General features: G+C 42.9%; 1 protein-coding gene across 6 annotated transcripts in view; it reads left to right on the plus strand.

Annotated features, from left to right (window-relative positions):
* EDAR (ectodysplasin A receptor) overlaps positions 1-22500 on the plus strand; it is a 127810-nt gene that overhangs the window by 1974 nt on the left and 103336 nt on the right. Inside the window, exon 1 of one of the 6 annotated variants that reach the window (XM_075590316.1) lies at positions 14377-14397. The exons of the other annotated variants lie outside the window; for them this stretch is intronic. The gene's annotated coding sequence lies outside the window, so the exon portion shown is untranslated. Of the gene's footprint in view, positions 1-14376; positions 14398-22500 lie in introns of those variants that run through there. 6 annotated transcript variants of the gene reach the window in all.

Genomic DNA, 22500 nt, shown 5'->3' on the forward strand with positions numbered 1-22500 from the left:
TAAAGGCAGAAAAGGGCAGAAAGGGAGGGACGGTTTGTTTTTGTAAAGGACAATGGGTGCTAGAACTTTTACGAAACTTGTTGATATTTATGAAGTGCCATCAGACTTCAGAAACAACAGAACAGGTAGATGAATGTAGGTTGGGAAAAAGTTGGGTGAACACATTTGGGGTTATGTGGAAAACACAGAAACATGTTAGTGACATAAATAAAGCGAGAGAAACCTAATGCAAGTAAAGGACTGGAAAAAAAACATGTTCATAACAGAGAGACGGTCAAATGTTCGGAGAGAAAAAAAGGAGAAAAAGAACAGATGTATGGTATATACTGCAAGTTATAGATCAGAGATTGATGGTCCCAGTAATTTTTTTTACAATTACATGACCTGGGAGACTGTGAGGGAGCTCCCCTCCACCCAAAGTACCCAGAACCCCACATATATAACACACAAATAACAACAAGACATGGTTTGGAGGTACAAGGCTGTGGCTTTTTATTTAATTATTAAATAATTGGTAAGCACTAACCCTGCAAGACCACTTGCTCAAAGGGTTAAAGGTCAAGGGCCCTTGAACTGATGACCCATGACACCCCAGCCGGGCCCACGTGACCCGGCCGTTGACACTAGTGGGCTCCTGGAACTCATATTTAAATGAGCCTCACCCACTCTCGACTCTCAGCCCCACTGGGCTTTATCAAGGACAGAGCCCCTACTGGCAAGGATAAGCGCACTTACCCCCCAACGGCCGCCGCGACAGAAGCAACAACCACATCAACACTTTGACCCCATAGGGGTAACAAAACAGAGACTTATCTCCCCTCCTTCAAGGAACTGCAGTCCTTATTCTCATATTTCTTATTTGCTTTTTTTTTTTTTTATAAACTTCAAACAGTATCAACCACATCATCAGAAATATACCCAAAAAAGGGCCGGGTGCGTAGGAATTGACCAGGTGCCCTGCCAGCCCAACTAAATAAACTCTCCTGCCAACCCCCTTGCCCCCTGACCGCGCCACCCCGTCCCCAAAGGCGGGGGTGGGAGGGAAGAGGCCAGGGAGCAATCGGAGGTAAGAGGGGAACCTGTTCCCCCTGTCCTTGTGCCTTTCACTTAGGGCTCAAGGCAGGTTTCTCTTTGTGGAGTCAAAGTAAGACCACTAATCCAGAAATAAATAAAATGGACTACAGTAGATCAAGGTTTCTCTACAGACGCAGAGTTTACACATCACATACTGTATGTGCTAGTTCTGGTAACTTATCCTGCAAATACTTCCCCAGAACACAAGCATTGATGCTTAGGGAGGGATGCATGTTTAAAATGCCTCTCTGATCGTCAATTTAATGGCACAATGTGTCCCTTTGTACGTGGTCCCAAAAGTCTGATATGTCACTCCGAGTGAGAGTTGAGGTCTCTGGGAGGGTTGCCAGGTGTCCATCCGGTTTTGAACTGGACAGCCCGGTATTTTGCCCCTGCATCCGGTATAAAATGAAAGGTAATACATGGATGTGTCCGATATAATCTCTCTCCAAACACAGGGTGGCTGCAGGGGGACCGGCGGCCGGCCAGAGCAGTTGCCGCCATGCCCGGCTCTCCCCCTGCTGCAGGCTTCTCTCTCCCTGTCTGTCCCACATCGAGGTGTCTGAAGTTGACGTGCGCCGGGTCCTCTGACGTCAGGGCAGGAAGTCAGCTGGGTTCAACTTCTGGTGAGCGCCAGCGTGAGAGGGAGGCCCGGCGGGCATCAGCATCAGACACCTCGGCGTGGGCCAGACAGGGAGAGAGAAGCCTGCACCGGGGGAGAATCGGGCATGGTGGCAACTGCTCTGACAGGCCTCTGGCCCTCCCGCATCCACTGCCCCCGCCAACCCCTCTCCCGCATCCACTGCCCCCCTCAGTATTCACTGCCCTCCCCTCCGTATCCACTGCCCCCCTTCCGCATCCACTACCCCCTTCCGCATCCACTGCCCCCTCCGCAGCCACCAGACCCGACCTGACACCATCCCCAAGGTAAGTCTGAATTTTATTGGGGCGTTGGGGGTATTTTGTATATGTACTGGGGAGGTGGGGGTATGTTCAATATGTATTGGGGAGTTGGGGGTATATTCTATATGTATTGGGGAGGTGGGGATATATTTTTGTATGCATTTGGGGGGTGTAGGGGTATATTTTTATATGTATTGGGGGGGTCACATCTTTAACATTGTGTCCAGTATTTTTGGACAAGACACCTGGCAACACTAGTCTCCTGACCAAAAAATAGCATTTTAATAGAAAAGTTTTAACTATGAGACTATAAAAAAAAAAAAAGATCTATAGCGCTAAAAATACTCAAATCATATATGGTGACTGTTGTGGATTATCCCTAAAAACACTATGCTGCTGGAGTGAAGGGAAGCGAAGTCCATTTTGAGATTGCTTAATTTAAAAATCACTGAGACTCACTCAAAATGAACGAGGCTCACAGAGAATCAGTGAGAGCTGACAGGTCTGCTAAGTGACAAGTCGGAGATATGCAGTATTTCACACCTGAGTAAAGTTTCCTTAACCTTAAACCGCCTTGCACGGGAACATTGCCATAGATGATCAAATAATTAAAAGCTTTCACTTGGAAGCAATCGTAGTAGAATATATCATGTTACTCATCTGTAGAACAGGCCCTTGCCTATATTTAGGAAATGTTACTTGCGGCAGGATGGCAGATTTTACAACTGTAAGCAACAAAAAGAGCCTTAACCCCTCCATTGCCAGATGGTGCAATGCAATTCCTATCAACTCAGCCACAGATTGCCAGTATCCTAGTACTGCGTAGGAACTGGAAGTGTATCTTACTTGCATGCTGAATCAAGAGCAGTATAAAAGGATATGCTTGCCTGCTCCAGATGTTTCAAGTAAAATGTTTTAAGTTTGTGCACTCTTTATAGAACCCTGTGTCACGTTTGACTGGAAGCGATTCTGTTAATGTTGGGATGCCTAAAAGGATGGTTGGTAACTTTTCATTGTGTCCAGATATGTGGGCAAATAAGGAGCACCAACATTGTAAGGTTCTGTGTAAAAGCACAAATATAAGCACAGAGTTTTATATAAATGCAAATCCCCATCACTCCCTCCCTCCCCCACTCTCTACCTCCCCCACTCTCCCTGACACTCTCTTTCCCTCCACCCCTACTCTCTCCAACACACTCTCTCTCTCCATGGCACTCTCCCCCCCTCCACTCTCCCAGACACTCTCTCTCTCTCCCCCCACTGACACTCTCTCCCTCCACTCTCCCACACACTCTCTCTCCCTTCACTGACACTATCTCTCCCCCCACTGACACTATTTAAACGTGAATCGAGCTTAACCTCTTTAATGGCTTAAGTACAGTGTACATCATAAAAAGTGCCCCCTAGAGGCTGTACGCAGGGCCGTATATGCAAGCATATTCAGCGCACTAGGTGATCCTTCTGCCAGGCACCCCAATTAACTTTCAGAAATCTTTTTCTAACTGAAAAACTCTCTCCCACACTCTCCCTAATACTCTTTCCTCCCCCCCCCCCCCCCCCAAGCAAGCCACAGAACACTCAAACACACACACACCTCTCTCTGGTCCATGCTACTGCCTCCTCTGCTTGGCCCCGCCCCGAGGCTCCAGAAAGCTCCTCGTGATTGGCTGCATTACTGAGCAGCAGCCAATCAGGATGGAGGAAACTGCCTAGATCCTTAGCAACATCCCTGCTCCCGACCGGTTAGGAAACTGCATTAGGCAAAATAGGCGGTTTCCACCCCCCATATTTTGCCACCCTAGGCAGCCTAGTTTGTCTAATGGTTAAACCAGCCCTGGCTGTATGTCATGGCCTTTTGCTCATTTTTCAGAGGCTGTTCTCCTGGGGCACTGATTTTGAGCTGCACTTCAGGTCCAGCCTCCGAAAGCGATCATGTGATCGTTTATAAGAGCGGCCAAGTAATTTGCCAATGCCAGAGGTTCCACGGCCACAGAGGTGGCAGGACCCTCTGCCACTGAAGCAGGACTGGCAGGGAGTTTTGCAGGGCTCAGTGCATTAGGAGTTTGGCAGGCCTCTGACCTGCTCCAGAGTTGGCATCTCCTCCTGCTGCAATGCAATGAGGCTTATTACCCGACCTCGTGTCATGGGACGTTGTGTTGTCATGGCGACGCAGCGTCACATAGTAGCAGAAGGAGAGGCCAGAACTTACATTGGACCCGACCATGGCAATAACAGTTTAAATGTTGCGGTGGTTAATTTAATTTCTGGCAACAACATGAATGATTTATGGAGCATGTGGGAGCAGTTAGGGCGGAATTACATTTGCATATTGGCGCAGGTCTATGAATTAAATAAATGTGTGGCTTGCATTACTTTTTTTGATGATTTTACGCATTTGATTTTCTCCGTCATATTAAAAAAATGGCGCAAGTCTTTTTTTTGCTTAGAATAATAGCGTAGAATGCGCCAAATTCTACAACTGTACAAATACACTTAATATATATGTCGCATTTCAGACAGGACAAAAATGATATTTTGTTTCAGCAAATGCATCAGCGCAGACCACTTTCTTGTTACATGGATCACTAAGTATGTTTGTGTAGTACTGCTTCCCCCTCCCCCACTTCCCCCTCTGGGAAATTTGGCCCTTGCTACCGGTGGTGTGGAGTGGATACCTTGCTATCTGTTGGTTCCAGGAGATGCTGAGCTTCGCGATGTTGTGGGGAACAGGACAGGCTTTAGGGGTGACTTCATGATCTTGTCTCAGGTGCGGCGTCTCCATCTACCGTGGGCCCCAGGGTTGCTGGGGGCAGTTCCCATGATAGAATTGATTCACTCTCTTCTCAAGTAACTGCATCCTCAGGCCAGAGAATATTGAACAGAGGAATTTATTAGAATCCACTGCAATCAGCACATAAAGCGAATACATTTGTAGTCCTTCTCACAGTCCCCTAGGGGAACCGATCATGCAGTCCCACCCCGCTTGGTGAGACACAGCTTACACTCCCAGTACTTGGCTTAGAGTTGTACACCTCTTAGGAACTTGAAGAGCACTCAATTGAAGCTGGAAAAGAACTAACTATAATTTAGGCATGCCTCTTCCTTAGTGCAGAAGGGGAGGGTCCAAGGTCTGCACCCGGATTGGGCAGTACACAGACCCTGTCACACCTCCAGTCCTGCCACTCAAGGAAGCTGCAGAGGAGGGGTAAACCCAAATTGGTCCTGGCACTGCCTGCACCTACCAGGACTTATGTGCCAGGGAGGGCAGATGGATAGCCAGGACCAGCCATGGCTATATTTGCATACAGTATTAAACATGTCTTAGAAAAGCATTTGCAGAGACAGTTCATCCCCATATGCACAAGCTCATCATATTATTACAGTACTAGCCGTAGTATACAAACATTCTGGCTCTTCGTACAAATCTTACCAACAAACTTCTCAACATTGCAAAACTGGCTTACATTTTCAAATGCCACCAAACTGTTGGTAATGTGGCAGTCTTTAAATGCTCATCTTATGATAAGAACATTTCAGTATTCACAAATGTCATGATAAAATGACAACCCTGATAGTATTCCACATAGCAATGACAGGACACAGTGCCGACAGCCGTGGTATCACTTCGGTATCTGGGAAATGTCAGGAAAACACTATTCTGTTCGGTTTCTTCTCCCATCCTGATGAGAAGGTATACAACTTCACTAACACTTCACAACTTCTGTTGATGTCATTATCAGCTAAGCCCCTAACAAGTTTATTCTTGAAAACAACCACAGACAAAGCCTCATGGACCTTCTCTGTCAAGATTCTCTACATTATTGTACTTTTTTTTTTTTTCAGCGACTGTAAAAAGAAATGATCCCCTTGATTTATGCTTAACCATTTCCTTTATTAACGTCAACACAATTACCCCTTTGAATTCCGACCTAAATCTCTCCAAGGGATGATACACTTGAATGCATTAACTATAAGTAAGTATGCATGTATGCACATGCCATGGAATTACACACACCGTGCAGTCATAACATCCTAAATGGTGCAGGAAAAAATAAGACACAAGAAGAGATAAAGAACTCTCAGGGAAAGATGGATTTAGTGTATTGAGTTAGTGGAGTTAGTGTAAGGCTGCAGAACAGGCGGCATTGCGTTTAAAATGTATATAGATGTTTAATTGCAGGTTTGAAGCAGGGGGTCTCCGGAGCTTAGCTCGGATAATTTCAGCTCCGGGAACTGGCTGGCATACTTACCTCCGTAGCAGTGCCTGTTTCCCTGTGAAGTTTAATGTCCTGGTCATGCTGGCTAACAAAAGCCACAACGGATGACATCACGACTTCCCATTGGCCTGCGTGACCCGGGACATTTAAAGCCGCCATTTTGTTAGCACACAGTTCCCTACTTGCATAGATACCAGCACCCCGTACGGAGGTAAGTATCTCTGGAACAAGGAGTCCCCGGAGCTGAAATTAATGCAGTTCAGCTCTGGAGACCCCCTGCTCCAAACCTGTAATTAAAAGAACTCTTATATTTGAAGCCGCAATGCAGCCTGTCCTGTTGCTTTGTGTTTAAATGTTGCAAAAGTAAAAATGCGCAGCAGGTACAATATGCTAAACCAGCTGCCAAACTGTTATGGTACTAAATGGTGCCGAGTACAAGTACGTCTTTATTTGCAGACCCAGAGTACCACTAGTTTTTAATTTACAGACTTAATATCATTTTACTTTAAAAAATAAAATAGAACTTTATGTTTAAAATATTGTACACATTTTTCTTTCTATGGCCTAAATAGCTTTGTCCCATTTTGTATTACATTGAAAATATATTTATTGTTATCAGACAGAGCGCCACAACTATTTTTAATCGCTCTGCCGGTGTTGTAACAAATATCTTTTTTTATTCTCATAGAGGAGCATTTTTGTTTATACAGTATTGTCAATTAAGTGTTTATGCTATTATCTTATTATGACCGAGCTTAGAACAAAAGTGTGAAAGAAAAAGCTAGATGCTTGTATTACTATCATCTTTAATTAAAGTTGACCAAACTAAAGAAAGGCGTTGAACAAAAAGAAAATTCTCAAACGCTCTTTACAACATCTGGAGAAACAAATTACTCTATCACTTGACGAATTTGGATCATTGATTGTCCTGGCAGAAACATAATACAAACAAATTTGAATGACGAATCCCAGCCTGATAGAGCAATTTCCTACAGTCTGGGAAACTGCTAAAAATCACATTTTTTAGAACAAAAAAGCACACATAATATTTTTTTATGTTTTTACTGTTAAATAGTTACATAGTACAGTAGATGAGGTGAAAAAAGAAATGTCCATACTGTAGTTCAATCTATGCTAACATAGTTAGAATTGAGAGGATTTATCAGTTATATTCCAGTATTACCTGCAGTGCAAAAATGAATTGTTTTTAGAAGAGCTCATGTTTAATGGATGCAAATAATGAGGTACTGTGGCTTCAGTGTATCAAGGATAGATTTTATAAAGATGACTTCATTAAAAAAAGCTTTATTTAATAGTTTCTTTTAATAACGCACTGCTTATTGCAGCCATTTCAGTGACCCTAACAGGCTGAAGTTAAATATTTCAGTTGTGTTTTTGTGCCAGGCAGCATTATATTCCCCTGCAATGTGCCAGAAATATTCATTGATAGATGAGTGGTGCTTTCTGGCACTGCCCGTAATTGGCTTTAAAGTTGATGAATCCCATGCCTGTCACACATTGAGTTCTTCATAGGAAAGAGGAAGTCGTTACAGTTTAACATGATAAACTGCATAGCATTTATTTGGGGGGGGTTTTAAGCTTCAACATGTAAAGTCCCCACTTTATTTGGAAAAGGGAGTACAGCAAATACAATCACACGTAATCTGCCATTACAAAAGAAAGAACGATTCGGGAGTGATCAACTTAAACTATACTGATTGTGATATATAAATTAATGAATCCAATCGATAATTGTAAAATGGGTGCAAACAGTAAAATGGAGGGTACAAAGTGATTGTACCCCAAAGAAAATTCACTTAAATCCACACCACTAATTAAAATATAAACTTTTATTTATTATTACTTAAAACATATATTACCGAGTGTGTACAGTATATATAACTATGTTTAAAAAGAAATTAAATCAAATAACATATGCACCAGTGTCCCCCTCAAATATAACCACTCCTACTCAGAACATAGTGGTAGGGTATGGGGCTATATGGTGCAATCAGCAGAGGTGGAAAACCACCAGATCAGTGGATAGCACAGATAGTGTAATGATAGTGTTACCAGTGCAGAGATTAGTGAGGGATATTATATCCCTACTTTGGTTTCACCACCAATAGAGTACTTAGGGCCTCATGCAGTAAGCCCCGATACAAAATTTTCGGCACGAATTGCGAAAATGTTTTTTTTGGGCGATTTGCCCTCGCAGTATTCAGTAAGGGCCGAATCCTTCCGATCCCTGCTGAAGCACTGCGAAAGCAAAGCTGCCGATGAGCTGTGGCGATACAGCCTGGCTCCCGATAAGGCTCCCGATAAGCCTTTGGTGCCGATAGATGTTTGCAGCTGAGAGAGACAAGCCGCTCTCTCAGCGCAAACTTCGGCACCAAAAAAAGTATTTAAAAACAACTTTTATTCATAGTGTACATGTGCAGGGGGTCTTCGGAGCTGAACCGCGTTGGTTTGAGGTCCGGGGACCCCCTACCCCCCGAGATACAGGCCCCTTTATGAGGTGCCGGTATCCCTCTGCGTTTAAAGGTCCCGATCACGTGACCGCGACCTGTAAACAAACCAGAGGGATACCGGCACCCCATAAAGGGGCCTGTATCTCGGGGGGCAGGGGGTCCCCGGACCTCAAACCAACGCTGTTCTGCTCCGGAGACCCTCTGCACATGTACAGTATAAATAAAACACACACACATCAATAAAGACTCGTTCCTTACCTTGGCGGCTATGTGCAACGGTAATGAAGCAGCATGAATGTCTTTTTAATTATACTGTACAGTGAGCAGGGGTCCCCTGAGCTGAACCGCATTGCTTTGTGGAGCAGGGACCCCCTGCTTCCCGAGTTACAGGCCCCGGTATGTGTCATCGGGTGGCAGTGTCGCCGCCATGTTTATAGCGTCCCCGCAATAAACATGGCGTCCACACTGTAACCGATGGCCCAAACCGGGGCCTGTAACTCGGGAGGCAGGGGGTCTCTGAGCCACAAATAAATGCGCTTCAGCTCAGGGGGCCTCCTGCTTCCGCACAATATTATTAAAATACATTAATGCTGCTTCATTACCATAGCGGAAAGCCGCTAAGGCAATGAAGGGGTTAACGCATAGTAGCATGTTTATTGGGGACAAATGCCCCCAATAAACATAGCATCAATACACAACATACAGTATAGTAATGGGCAGAATGACTATTATCCACAAATGGATAATAGTGCAGTTGTCCATTTACAATACATACACAACAATAAAGACTTTAAATACATATAGCACTCACCCATGTCCCACTGCCACGATGAAGGCCATCCTCATCTTCATCCTGCCCATGCCCCATCCGCTTCTGCAAAACAAACACAAGAATTACAACATCCAAATTAATGTCCCCTAACCCCTTAATCACCATAGCGGTTATTAACCGCTACAGTTATTAAGGGGTTAAGCCACCATCACCCACATACCCTCCCCCACAAAGCCCCCCAACCACCCTCACCCAATACCCACAGGGGAGTCCTACCAAATACCCTTGGGCCTAATACCCCCTCCCCCAGCACATACAGTACAATAATGTGCCAAATAACTATTATCCACATAGGGATAATACATTATTTGGCCATTATTAAACACATTCAATACCGTTAAAATGTAAAGAAAATTGTACTAACCTCATCAATAAGAAGTCTCCGTCGCCAGCATCATCCTTGGGGTCCGTTGCCAACATTAGAAATAGCCACAACATTTGAATATCATTAACATAACACTGAACCCCTTAATCACCTTATCGGGTACTAACCTGAAAGGTAATTAAGGGGTGAAGCCATCCTGCAATGCCTACAACAGTTATGGATAACATCCTCAGTGAAATAAATACCCATTGCCTAACCAAATTCCATTTAATCATTCAATCTGTAGGCTCACATGCCTCATAAAACATTGCATTTACAGTGTATACATGTAGCATAACATGTAAACTGCATGTACACGCTGCAAATCAATGTTAACAATACAATAATGCCACTCAAATCGCCATACATCACAAGAAGTATATTATTTAATACAATAAACTCACCATCAATGAATTACCACACATCAATTACATCCCTAAACAATTAAAATACCATCCATACCAATTACACAATGAACTAAAGCTATCCTAACAGAGAACAACTTCAAAACATAGTCAAAAGTACACCAACAATTACAATATACTAAAGCAAGGCTTTCCATATCCTACTGTACGGCCTGGAAGCCCAAAACTTACATCTGTCTAAAAATAAAATACATTTAGCACACATCAATGCATAGCCACAATGATTAACAATACAGAATTAGAAGCTTTAACAACTCTATCATTTCTTACCCTGTATATATATCTGTACACATACATACAGACATACATACAGTGGGAAGAAATGATATGCATTATAAAAAATGAAAACATGAAAAAGCAACACAAAAAACAGTTACATTAAGTACATTTCTTTATTTAACTTACCATTACTTGCCCCCACCGACTCCCGTTGATCAGCTTACTCACGAACCAATCCACGACACCATCCACGACACCATCCAGGAACAAATCCACGAACCAAACCAGGAACCAATCCAAGAACAAGTGCAGGAACCAATCCAGGAAGCAAGCCACGAAGAAATCCAAGAAACAATCCACGACACGATCCAGGAACAGGAACCCATAAAAGAAAAAAACATAACAAATTAAACATTAAAATAATAAAACATGACAATCAAGGGTTGTACTAGTTTTATTCTTAGTGAATCTGTATTACAATACCTTGTTCCGGGGTCTTCTTGACGTCCGGTGCCACGCCCTGGTCTTCAATCTTCAGGAGGAGGTCCTTCCTCCTCGGCGTCTGGCTTCAAAATGAGACGACATAGGCTTTTATAGGCCTATGACGTCACATTTGTTGTCATATGGTTCCCACGGCCCTGATTGGCCGTGAAAACCATGTGTTTTGGCCGATGTAAAAAAATTGATGACGTCACTTAAAGGCAATGCCAGCACAGCCAATCAGAATGGCTTTGCTGCTATTGCCTTTAAGAAAACGTCATGAAATGACACATGGCCGGACTCACATGGTAAGCCAGCCAATCAGAGCGTGGGAACTCCATCCCTACTCTGATTGGTTCAAGTACCATGTGAGTCCGGCCATGTGTCATTTCATGACGTTTTCTTAAAGGCAATAGCAGCAAAGCCATTCTGATTGGCTGTGCTGGCATTGCCTTTAAGTGACGTCATCAATTTTTTTACATCGGCCAAAACACATGGTTTTCACGGCCCAATCAGGGCCGTGGGAACCATATGACGACAAATGTGACGTCATAGGCCTATAAAAGCCTATGTCGTCTCATTTTGAAGCCAGACGCCGAGGAGGAAGGACCTCCTCCTGAAGATTGAAGACCAGGGCGTGGCACCGGACGTCAAGAAGACCCCGGAACAAGGTATTGTAATACAGATTCACTAAGAATAAAACTAGTACAACCCTTGATTGTCATGTTTTATTATTTTAATGTTTAATTTGTTATGTTTTTTTCTTTTATGGGTTCCTGTTCCTGGATCGTGTCGTGGATTGTTTCTTGGATTTCTTCGTGGCTTGCTTCCTGGATTGGTTCCTGCACTTGTTCTTGGATTGGTTCCTGGTTTGGTTCGTGGATTTGTTCCTGGATGGTGTCGTGGATGGTGTCGTGGATTGGTTCGTGAGTAAGCTGATCAACGGGAGTCGGTGGGGGCAAGTAATGGTAAGTTAAATAAAGAAATGTACTTAATGTAACTGTTTTTTGTGTTGCTTTTTCATGTTTTCATTTTTTATAATGCATATCATTTCTTCCCACTGTATGTATGTCTGTATGTACTGTATGTGTACAGATATATATACAGGGTAAGAAATGATAGAGTTGTTAAAGCTTCTAATTCTGTATTGTTAATCATTGTGGCTATGCATTGATGTGTGCTAAATGTATTTTATTTTTAGACAGATGTAAGTTTTGGGCTTCCAGGCCGTACAGTAGGATATGGAAAGCCTTGCTTTAGTATATTGTAATTGTTGGTGTACTTTTGACTATGTTTTGAAGTTGTTCTCTGTTAGGATAGCTTTAGTTCATTGTGTAATTGGTATGGATGGTATTTTAATTGTTTAGGGATGTAATTGATGTGTGGTAATTCATTGATGGTGAGTTTATTGTATTAAATAATATACTTCTTGTGATGTATGGCGATTTGAGTGGCATTATTGTATTGTTAACATTGATTTGCAGCGTGTACATGCAGTTTACATGTTATGCTACATGTATACACTGTAAATGCAATGTTTTATGAGGCATGTGAGCCTACAGATTGAATGATTAAATGGAATTTGGTTAGGCAATGGGTATTTATTTCACTGAGGATGTTATCCATAACTGTTGTAGGCATTGCAGGATGGCTTCACCCCTTAATTACCTTTCAGGTTAGTACCCGATAAGGTGATTAAGGGGTTCAGTGTTATGTTAATGATATTCAAATGTTGTGGCTATTTCTAATGTTGGCAACGGACCCCAAGGATGATGCTGGCGACGGAGACTTCTTATTGATGAGGTTAGTACAATTTTCTTTACATTTTAACGGTATTGAATGTGTTTAATAATGGCCAAATAATGTATTATCCCTATGTGGATAATAGTTATTTGGCACATTATTGTACTGTATGTGCTGGGGGAGGGGGTATTAGGCCCAAGGGTATTTGGTAGGACTCCCCTGTGGGTATTGGGTGAGGGTGGTTGGGGGGCTTTGTGGGGGAGGGTATGTGGGTGATGGTGGCTTAACCCCTTAATAACTGTAGCGGTTAATAACCGCTATGGTGATTAAGGGGTTAGGGGACATTAATTTGGATGTTGTAATTCTTGTGTTTGTTTTGCAGAAGCGGATGGGGCATGGGCAGGATGAAGATGAGGATGGCCTTCATCATGGCAGTGGGACATGGGTGAGTGCTATATGTATTTAAAGTCTTTATTGTTGTGTATGTATTGTAAATGGACAACTGCACTATTATCCATTTGTGGATAATAGTCATTCTGCCCATTACTATACTGTATGTTAGGGGGGTATAGGTGTTGTTGGGTATATATATATATATATATATATATATATATATATATATATATAATTATTTAATTATTTATTTAATTCGTTATTGTGGGGCTGGGGTGTGTTTTTTTTATTATTGTGGGTAGTGGGGGTGTGTGAAGGGGGCATTAGCCCCAACGGTGGTTGTTTAGGGCTTGCGGGTGGGTAGCGGGAGGCCTTAACCCCTTCAGGACCGTAGCGGTATTAACCGCTACGGTCGTGAAGGGGTTAAGTGCCCCCGCATCCCCCCCGCAAGTCCTAAACTCACACCCAGGGCCAAATACCCCCCTCACCCATCCCCGCTACCCACAATAACGCTGGCACGGTGGGTTAACCCCTTCATTGCCTTAGCGGTTAGCCGCTAAGGTAATGAAGTGGCTTTTAAATGCCTTTTTCCTGCCTCGGATGCATGCCGGGGGGCTCCGGTGCGGGTATCAGCTCCGGAGACCCCCGGCATCAATCACAGGCAGGAAAAAGGGCTGATTTTTCCTAAGTGTCGCCCTTGCCGATGCTTCTCCTTCAGCAAGTTGCCAACTTTAGTTGGCGGGCTGGATTGGCCATAAAATCTCCAATCTGGCCTGCCGATCAGCACCAAAAAGCTGATCGGGGCTTACTGAATTCAGGCGGGAAAAAAAAGTCCCGATAAGTGGCTTATCGGCAGCCGGGTGGCGAAAAAAATTTTTTCGGAAGAAAAGTTGCCGATAATTCCCACTTATCGGGGCTTACTGAATCAGGAGGGCAAAAAACGGCTATAAAATGCCGGAAAAGCCTTATCGGGGCTTACTGCATGAGGCCCTTAGTGTTTAATATAGTATAACACAATGCCAGGGTTCTAAAAGGAAGTTACTAGTAGGCACATAAGTATCATTAGATACCTTGTAACACTGCTCACACTTATGAATAATAAACATGTGTATCTATAAATTTACAGCGGAATGATGCAGCTACAAGTGCCACTTAAATCCACAGCGGTGAGCCCTTAGCACCCCTTGCACAGCCTAAGTACACTGGGAGCGTATTGAGAGGCACGATGTAAGACTCCAATATCACTAGGTGGAGATCAAGTAAACTTCCCTGCCTGGTAAAGTACAACTAAACACTAAACTATCAACATATGTAGGCTATGAGCACTGACCGGCTGACTGACACTGTACTAAAACAGCTCCATAACGGAGCCTAATGACGACATCACATGCCCAACGCACGTTTCCCTCCAGCTATGGAGCTTCGTCAGGGAAATTTTGCAGTGGGGAGGGAGCAGAGATTATTTATAGCCCGCCGTCTCCATAGCGACGCTACTCAAGGTCCGCCATTGCGCATGCACATAAGCGCCTCGTAATATAATAAAACGGGCCAAATCTGAATAATGGAGGGCATACAGACTAGGCCACGACTATACTAAAGCTTGCTTTAAACTAGCCGGGTTACATTCAGGGTATGTGCTGGGTATGTGCTGGGCTAGTTTGAGGCAAGATTGAGGCATTTCTGCATTGACTAACGACCCATAGGTTTAACACAGCAGGGGTCCCTGGCAGTCCCATTCAGTTTCAATGGGACTGCCAGGGACCCCTGCTGTTATTCTGATGGGCCATTAATCAATGCAGAAATGCTGGGGCTAGTTTAAGGCACGTTTAAGGCATGTATTCAGGCTGTACCTGGATCTTTTTGGTGATTGCCACTGGTTTGTTTTAGAATAGTCGCTGTCTCAGCTGTAAGTACCAAAGCCCAAAGAAAATAGTGTGGCAATTACCCCTTATGATGTCCGGCAGCCACTGTAGTCAGGTGCATTGATATATGACATACTTACAAATCAAGCTCACTCTATAACGCTATTGCGCATGCGTGGAGAGATAGAATCTTGCCATAATACCAAAGAGTCCCCTTCTAACCATTACGCATGCGTGCATGACAGGCAGTTCTTTGCCAAAATGCGCGTGTGAGCAGATAGACTCTACTCTCGAAACACAGCACAATGAATGAATTGCACTGCGCCTGTGCAAGGAGATAGAGCCTGCAATTACGTCCTCAGGGATAATACAATCCCAACTAACACTGGTACTTATAACAACACCTCGCAGATACAGAGCTCAAATATTGCTTCCCTCAATATAAATACATAATGGTGTCACCAGAATACAGTGAAGATAAAAATCTAAATAGTATGAAATAAGTATAAATACATGCTAATAATTAGTTAGTTTGTTAAAGGATCTTATCACAATACATTGCATGTATACATCAGTTACACACAGAAATAAACCAAAAAAGGTTTATATCTCTAGTAATATAGTCACTAATTATGGTATAATTTTATTACGAAATTTTAACTAAGTATAGTCAATACCAATGATGAGTAAAACAGGAAGATGGTACAGAACTCTCTTAAACTGGTCAGAAGCAATTTATTGTAATTCAAAAATAAAACAGATGGTCAGGTCAATCCAGACAATTTGACAGAGATCCGGATATATGATTTCAAATAAAGGGGGTATAAGTATAACCTTCATTGAGCCCGTTAGGGCTCCTGGTTTTAATCTTATAAATCCACTCGGATTCAATACGCAGTAACATCTGATCTACGTTACCACCTCTCGCAGGACATTTAAGTTGATATATGCCCATAAATTTCAAGCAATTTATATCCCCATTGTGAAATTATATAACATGTCTTGCAACTAGGGTTTCAGTAGAGTGCTTGACAGAGTTGACATGTTCAAGTATACGTCTACGAAGCTGTCTAGTAGTCTTACCTACATATCTCTTCCCACAGTTGCAAGTAATGAGGCATATCACATATGTAGTCCTGCAATTGATGAAACTATCCACAGTGAAATTCTGCATATTATCATGATTCATGAAGGTCTTAGCTATGATGACATGCTTACATGCCTTACAACCTTGGCAGCGATGCATCCCTTTAATGGGACTCAACCACGTAACTGTCCTTGCTCGCTGATGATGACTATGAACAAGGGTATCCCGCAAGTTCTTAGATCGCCTACTGGTAATAGTTGGTTTAGGACCGATGACCTTAGCCAGATTAACATCTGATAAAAGAAGGTACCAAAGTCGGACAAATATTCTTTTTATTGCCCACCATCTTTTATTATAGGTGCCAATACATTTTATAGTGTTGTCCTTAGTTTTGGATATATTAGAGGACAAAAGAAGATCTCTGTCACTATGCAAAGCCCTGTGGTAAGCTCTGTTAAGTGTTTTAATGTTGTACCCACGACTTAGGAAGCGATCACGTAATTCCTTAGATTGTATAATGAACTCCTATATTGTAGAGCAGTTCCTCCTTAATCGGAGGTACTGGCCAGTAGGAATTCCAGCAATAAGACTGTTGGGTGCTGGCTCTGTGCCAGCAGTAAACTATTTGTGGCTGTACTTTTCCTAAATACATTAGTTTGACTATTCCGGTCACTATCGACAAATATATTGAGGTCCAGAAACGTAATGGACGTAGTACTCAGTACAGTTGTTAGTCTCAAGTTCAGAGTATTGTTGTTAAGATGCTCTACAAATTCAAGCAGGAGATTCTGGGGACCTTCCCACAGTAGGAGGATATCATCTATGTATCTGATCCATAATAAGATATGGTCAGTATACATAGATAGTTCCTCATTAAATACGTTATACAATAATTTGTGCCAGGCAGCATTATATTCCCCTGCAATGTGCCAGAAATATTCATTGATAGATGAGTGGTGCTTTCTGGCACTGCCCGTAATTGGCTTTAAAGTTGATGAATCCCATGCCTGTCACACATTGAGTTCTTCATAGGAAAGAGGAAGTCGTTACAGTTTAACATGATAAACTGCATAGCATTTATTGGGGGGGGGGGTTTAAGCTCGATCATGTAAAGTCCCCAATTTATTTGGAAAAGGGAGTACAGCAAATACAATCACACATAATCTGCCATACTTCAAATATATTCATTTTAAAGTGATGATCTTTGAAACGGGATTATTGGAACAAATATCCCTCGAACATCAAGAGTTTGCATGCTGGGTTTCATTATGACTTTTTCTGTCATGACTCCCATTATTAGAAACATACAGTAACCAATGCATTCCAGCGACTGGTAATGGTCCGGGATTCTGCTTGTGTGCAGTTCTATATAATCACTGATATAAAACTCCAGCCTATTTTACGCTGGTAGATGCACCCTGCAGTGGGTAGTGAACAATGTGTGCAGTATAGTGTTTATTTACTAACCACATTAATTACTGGCGTTTATAACATAGGATTATATGGGGATGATTAATTAAACTCTGATAGTGCTGATCTAGGCACTATCGCACTGAAACTCTTAAATGCAATTGTGCCACTATTGCAGTTTAATGAATACCAAAACCCTCCCACCCACCCCCCCCCCCCCCCCCCCCACTGTATTATTAGGCTTTACAAGGTAGCTTAAGATTTCCAGTGCAGTTTATGTGCAGTAGGGATGTGCAGTACAATTACAGAACCAGAAGAAATGCATTACCCAAGCAAATACAGTATATTCCCCATTACAAGACCCTGTAGCAAACATTCAAACACTGTTTCAATGCTCAGAAGGCTTAAAGCGGCAATCTAAGCTCTTTCTTTTTACCGTGGATTAGAGCATGGGTCTCCGGAGCCGAGTCTCATTCATTTCAACTCCGGGACCCCATGCTTCAGAGATACTTACCTCCATAGTAGATGCTAGTAGCCGCTCTGCTCGACTGCCAGGGATCACGTAGTGGCTGCTGTTTAAAGCTCTGCACCCTGTAGGCCAATAGGAATCCATGACATCATCAGGCTCGACTCCCTATTGGCCAATGTGACGCGGGAGCTTTGAACTTTAAAGCCCCGCTAGCTCAGGTGGGGTGGCTACCGGCATCTACTACGGAGGTATCTCTGGAAGCTGGGGGTCCCCAGAGCTGAAATAAATGGGGGTTAGTTCCAGTGACCCTCTTCTTCAATTCTGGGTAAAAATAATTAGAAAGAGCTTAGATTGCTCCTTTAAGGTCCTGAAGCAGGTTTTCAGATGCCTTACTGTTTTAGGTTATTAAATGTTCTTTTAAATATGTGGTTACTGTGATTTTGTAGCAGCTTTTGCTGTCTTTCTAACTACAGAGTCTGGATCTACATTAGGTTCAAATTGTCATGCTGGTTTCTCTTGTTAAATGATGGTTTAATTATTAATCATCTTGGGTATCGAAACATGTTTACTTTTACATTGCCTTTCTATGTTCCTGTTCTTTGAACTGTGTATACAGGGCTGTGGGTTAGATTCACCCTGCCGGTCTCCGCGCCGAAATCCCCACTGCGCATGCGCGCGCAATTCACAATGGCGGCGCCCTGCACCGGCACCCGCCGGAGCCCTAGCGACGCGCCCGCGGCCCTGACAACCAGCCGCTCGCGTCCCCAGCAACCTCCGCTCGGTTCCCGTCTGCCCCTCACCCTGGCAATCGCCGACGGGTCCGCCATTGGGCTCGGTGGCACCCGTGATCGCAAGCCAGGTGAGGGAGGGCGACGGGCAGAGGGGGACCTCGCTACATAAAGTTAAATTTGTATTCTGCTACTTGAGCCCTAGAATTTGCTGTCAACATTACATTTACAGTTAACATATGCAGACCCCTGCATATTTATGTTCTTGACAGTGATTTTTTTCTATGATGTTTTACACTGGAAGACCTTTAAAAAGACAACATATCACATTTTGCCATGTTTAGTTTTATTGTAGGTTAGTTAGAGTTGCCACCTGTCCTTATTTTCGGATAATGTCCTTTGTCCTGCAGGTCAGGGCCGGCTGGGAGTACTGCGTGTCCAGGGGCACTGTGTGTGCATGTGTGGCTGCGATGACATTACGTAATGAAATCATGTGATGCTTGAGGTCTCTTGCCCGCCCTTGCTTCTCGTAGCAGAAGGAGATGCTGGAACTTACAAAGGCCCCGGGATCTGCTACGGCCCAACTCTGGTAATCACAGTTTAAATGTTGTGGTGGTGAATTCAACCGCCACGACATTTAAACTGTGATTACAGAAGTTGGGCCAGGTGCATTCACACCGATAGCCCCGCCATCAAGCCAGCCCTGCTGCAGGTTGATGTGGGAGGATGGCAAATGCCCTATCCAATGCATTTGAACGCTTTCTATTACCTAATGTTTTCATCCTGAGAATCTGTGATGGCCACAGACAATCCTCCCAGGTTTATATTTTACATAAAGATTTCCAAGAACTTTGTGTCTCTTTTTATTTTGTATGTGCCACACAGTTTATAGTACCTCACCTCATACTAACTATTGATGACTCTGCCCGAGGATGGGGAAAAGATACTAACTATGTTAGACTTGTGGAACCTTGGGAAAGGTCTGCTGTGTTGGACCCAAACGTTGGATAAATAAATACTCACAACTTGACCGCTATTTTTGAAGTGCTACTCTTTTTGCTTAATTTTTATGGGATTTCACCATTGAGTTTCAGCACCTTCAAGTATCTTTCACTTTTAAGTTCACGTATACCTTTACATATTTTAGACTTGTAGAGGTTGTTACACACACTTTTTAAAGGTACTGACATCTACACCACTATGTACATGGACTCCTCTACAAATAAATGTAGGGAGTTTATGTACACTAAGTAATTAAGATAAGAAAAAGCAGGGCTTCTGGAAAAGCTGTTAAAAATCATAATTAAAGTAAAATTGCTACTTTGTCATACAATGCAATAAGCAGCACAGATACCATTAGAGTGTCTCATTGCTGCAAAACTGCGGCAAAAAGTGGAGCAAAATATAGCACCACATTTAATAAAGCAAAAAATAACAGTAACGGAAATAGAATATTTTTTATTTCTTTGGTATCTGTTTTTTTCATTGAAACTTTTACTACTGATCTTCCAGAACATCGTATTCCTTTGGAAATTAGCCTGTATATTCGCATTTCACCTGGCAAAATATATATTTTAGTATTTGAATTAGCTTGGAAGTTCCCACTTTAATGATTGAGGGATAATAAAAAAAATCTGAGTGGAAGGGAAGTGAAACATCTGATTATGGATTATAATTAAAACTTACTCTATACAATTATGTTCTTATGCACAGATCACTCTGATTTAGCATTGGTGTATTCTCATTGATTAAGCAGAGAAAAGTATTTCACAATTGACATATTTAAGTGTTTCTCCTTGTAATCAAAATACCTGAAAAAAAACATTTACATACATTTAATATTTATCTTTCTGTAAGAGATGTGTGCAGAGCTATGCAAATGGAGACTGTTTTAGGGTGCAACTAGATCTTGGCTTTATTGAGCCTGTTTCTTTATCCAGGCAAAACATACAAAAACAACAAAATAACAAACGCCTATCCCTTTGTAAGGGCTAACTTACTTCCCCATACCCTATCTGCAGGACTGGAGGGATATTCCCATTATCAGCCTATCATCCCCTCAGGAAGTATCATCCCCTCAGGTTGCCGTCCATGTCAGTCTCTGGCAGGTTCCTGGGTCCTCTGTGTTCAGGAAATGTAGGTCTCTGGATGTCTTGATCTCAGTGCAGCCTTTGTGCTCAAGTCAGTGTCTGTGTGCAGACTTCTCTGCTCTCCTTCTGTCAGCCCAAATGTGAGCTAAAGAATCTCTCTCCTGTGTCTCATGAGGCTTTTTACAGAGCTCTCATTAGTCCAGGTGGAGACTAATTAATTGAGTGGCTGCAATCAACTATCTGTCTGTTGGATTCTCAGAGCTTGGAGGCTGCTTTATTTAAACAGGGATAAGTCCCTGTTACATATCTCTGATATTTTTTGTTTGGGATAATTAGTTAAAAATATATATTTCCCTCATTAAAAGAAACCCATTGAGGGTTACTTAATAAACTGCAATAGTGACGATTGGGGCACTATTGCACTGAAACGCCCGATAGTGTCAGTGGTAGTTTCAATGTGATAATGCCCGGATCTGTACTAAATGTTTATCATTACAACCCACAAGGAAAAGAGAGCAAGAATATGTTAGATTTTATTATAGAAAATGTAACAGCACCTTTTTTTGATACTGGATGTGCCCTTGCCAAGTTAAACTTCTGTATCTTCCTTGGGTCCACAGCGCATTGCTTGCTGCTGCAGTTCTTGGCACATTGAAAAAAAAATCCTCTTGCTGCAGCCCTTTTTCTGGGGCCACAAAGAGATCATCCTCATCATCCGAATAAGGCCTGAAGGGACACTGCTCCGTGTGGCTGGGCTCTTTACACCAGGAACACATTTTCTTCCCCATTCTTGCAGAGTCTGTATTTAACTTCAGCTGGGCGGCCATTTTAAAATCCCATGGGGGTTGGTTTTTTTTCTTCTTTCACAAGTGGTGGGATAGATTCTGGTGACAGCATCAGTCCCTTGTGTGGATCACAATATGTCGCAGTCCTCCCAGTTGAACTGTGGCATTGTAGCTTTCTCCAGTGCAGTATAGCTTTCCTGCCTGGATTGTAGCACTTTAAATCTAGTCACTTCTGCATGTGATCCTTTGTTTTGTTTCTCAGGCTGTTAAAGGAACTATATGCAGGCACAAGCACAAACATTTTCACAGGCAGTCTCTGGGGCCCCTTTGCAATTCAAGGGCCACCTCTCATCCCAACTTCTGACACCATATGTAAGAGATGTGTGAGAGGTACATATAATGGAGACCAATTTGGGTGCAATTATATCTTTATTATTGAGCCTGTTCCTTCATCCAGTCAAAACATACAAAAACAACTATAACAAACCCCTATCCCTTTGTAAGGGCTAACTTACTTCCCCAGACACTATATGCAGGACTGGAGGGATATTCCCATACCCCAAAGTCTCAGGAAGTACCTTAAGCAGGTGGCCCTCCATGTCAGTCTCTGGCAGGTTCCTAGGTCCTCTGTGTCAAGGAAATATAGGTCTCTAGGTGTCTTGATCTCAGCGCAGCCTTTATGCTCAAGTCAGTGTCTGTGTGCAGGCTTCTCTGCTCTCCTTCTGTCAGCCCAAATGTGAGCTAAGGAATCTCTCTCCTGTGTCTCACATGAGGCTTTTTACAGAGCTCTCATTAGTCCAGGTGGACACTAGTTAATTGAGTGGCTGCAATCAACTATCTCACTGTTGGATTCCCAGAGCTCTGAGGCTGCTTTATTTAAACAGGGATAAGTCCCTCTTACACTCATCCTGTACATATCTCTGATCTTTTTGTTTGGGATAATTTGTT

This window comes from Ascaphus truei, chromosome 3 (genome assembly GCF_040206685.1).
Source record: "Ascaphus truei isolate aAscTru1 chromosome 3, aAscTru1.hap1, whole genome shotgun sequence".
In the NCBI taxonomy this organism is placed as follows: Eukaryota; Metazoa; Chordata; class Amphibia; order Anura; family Ascaphidae; genus Ascaphus; species Ascaphus truei.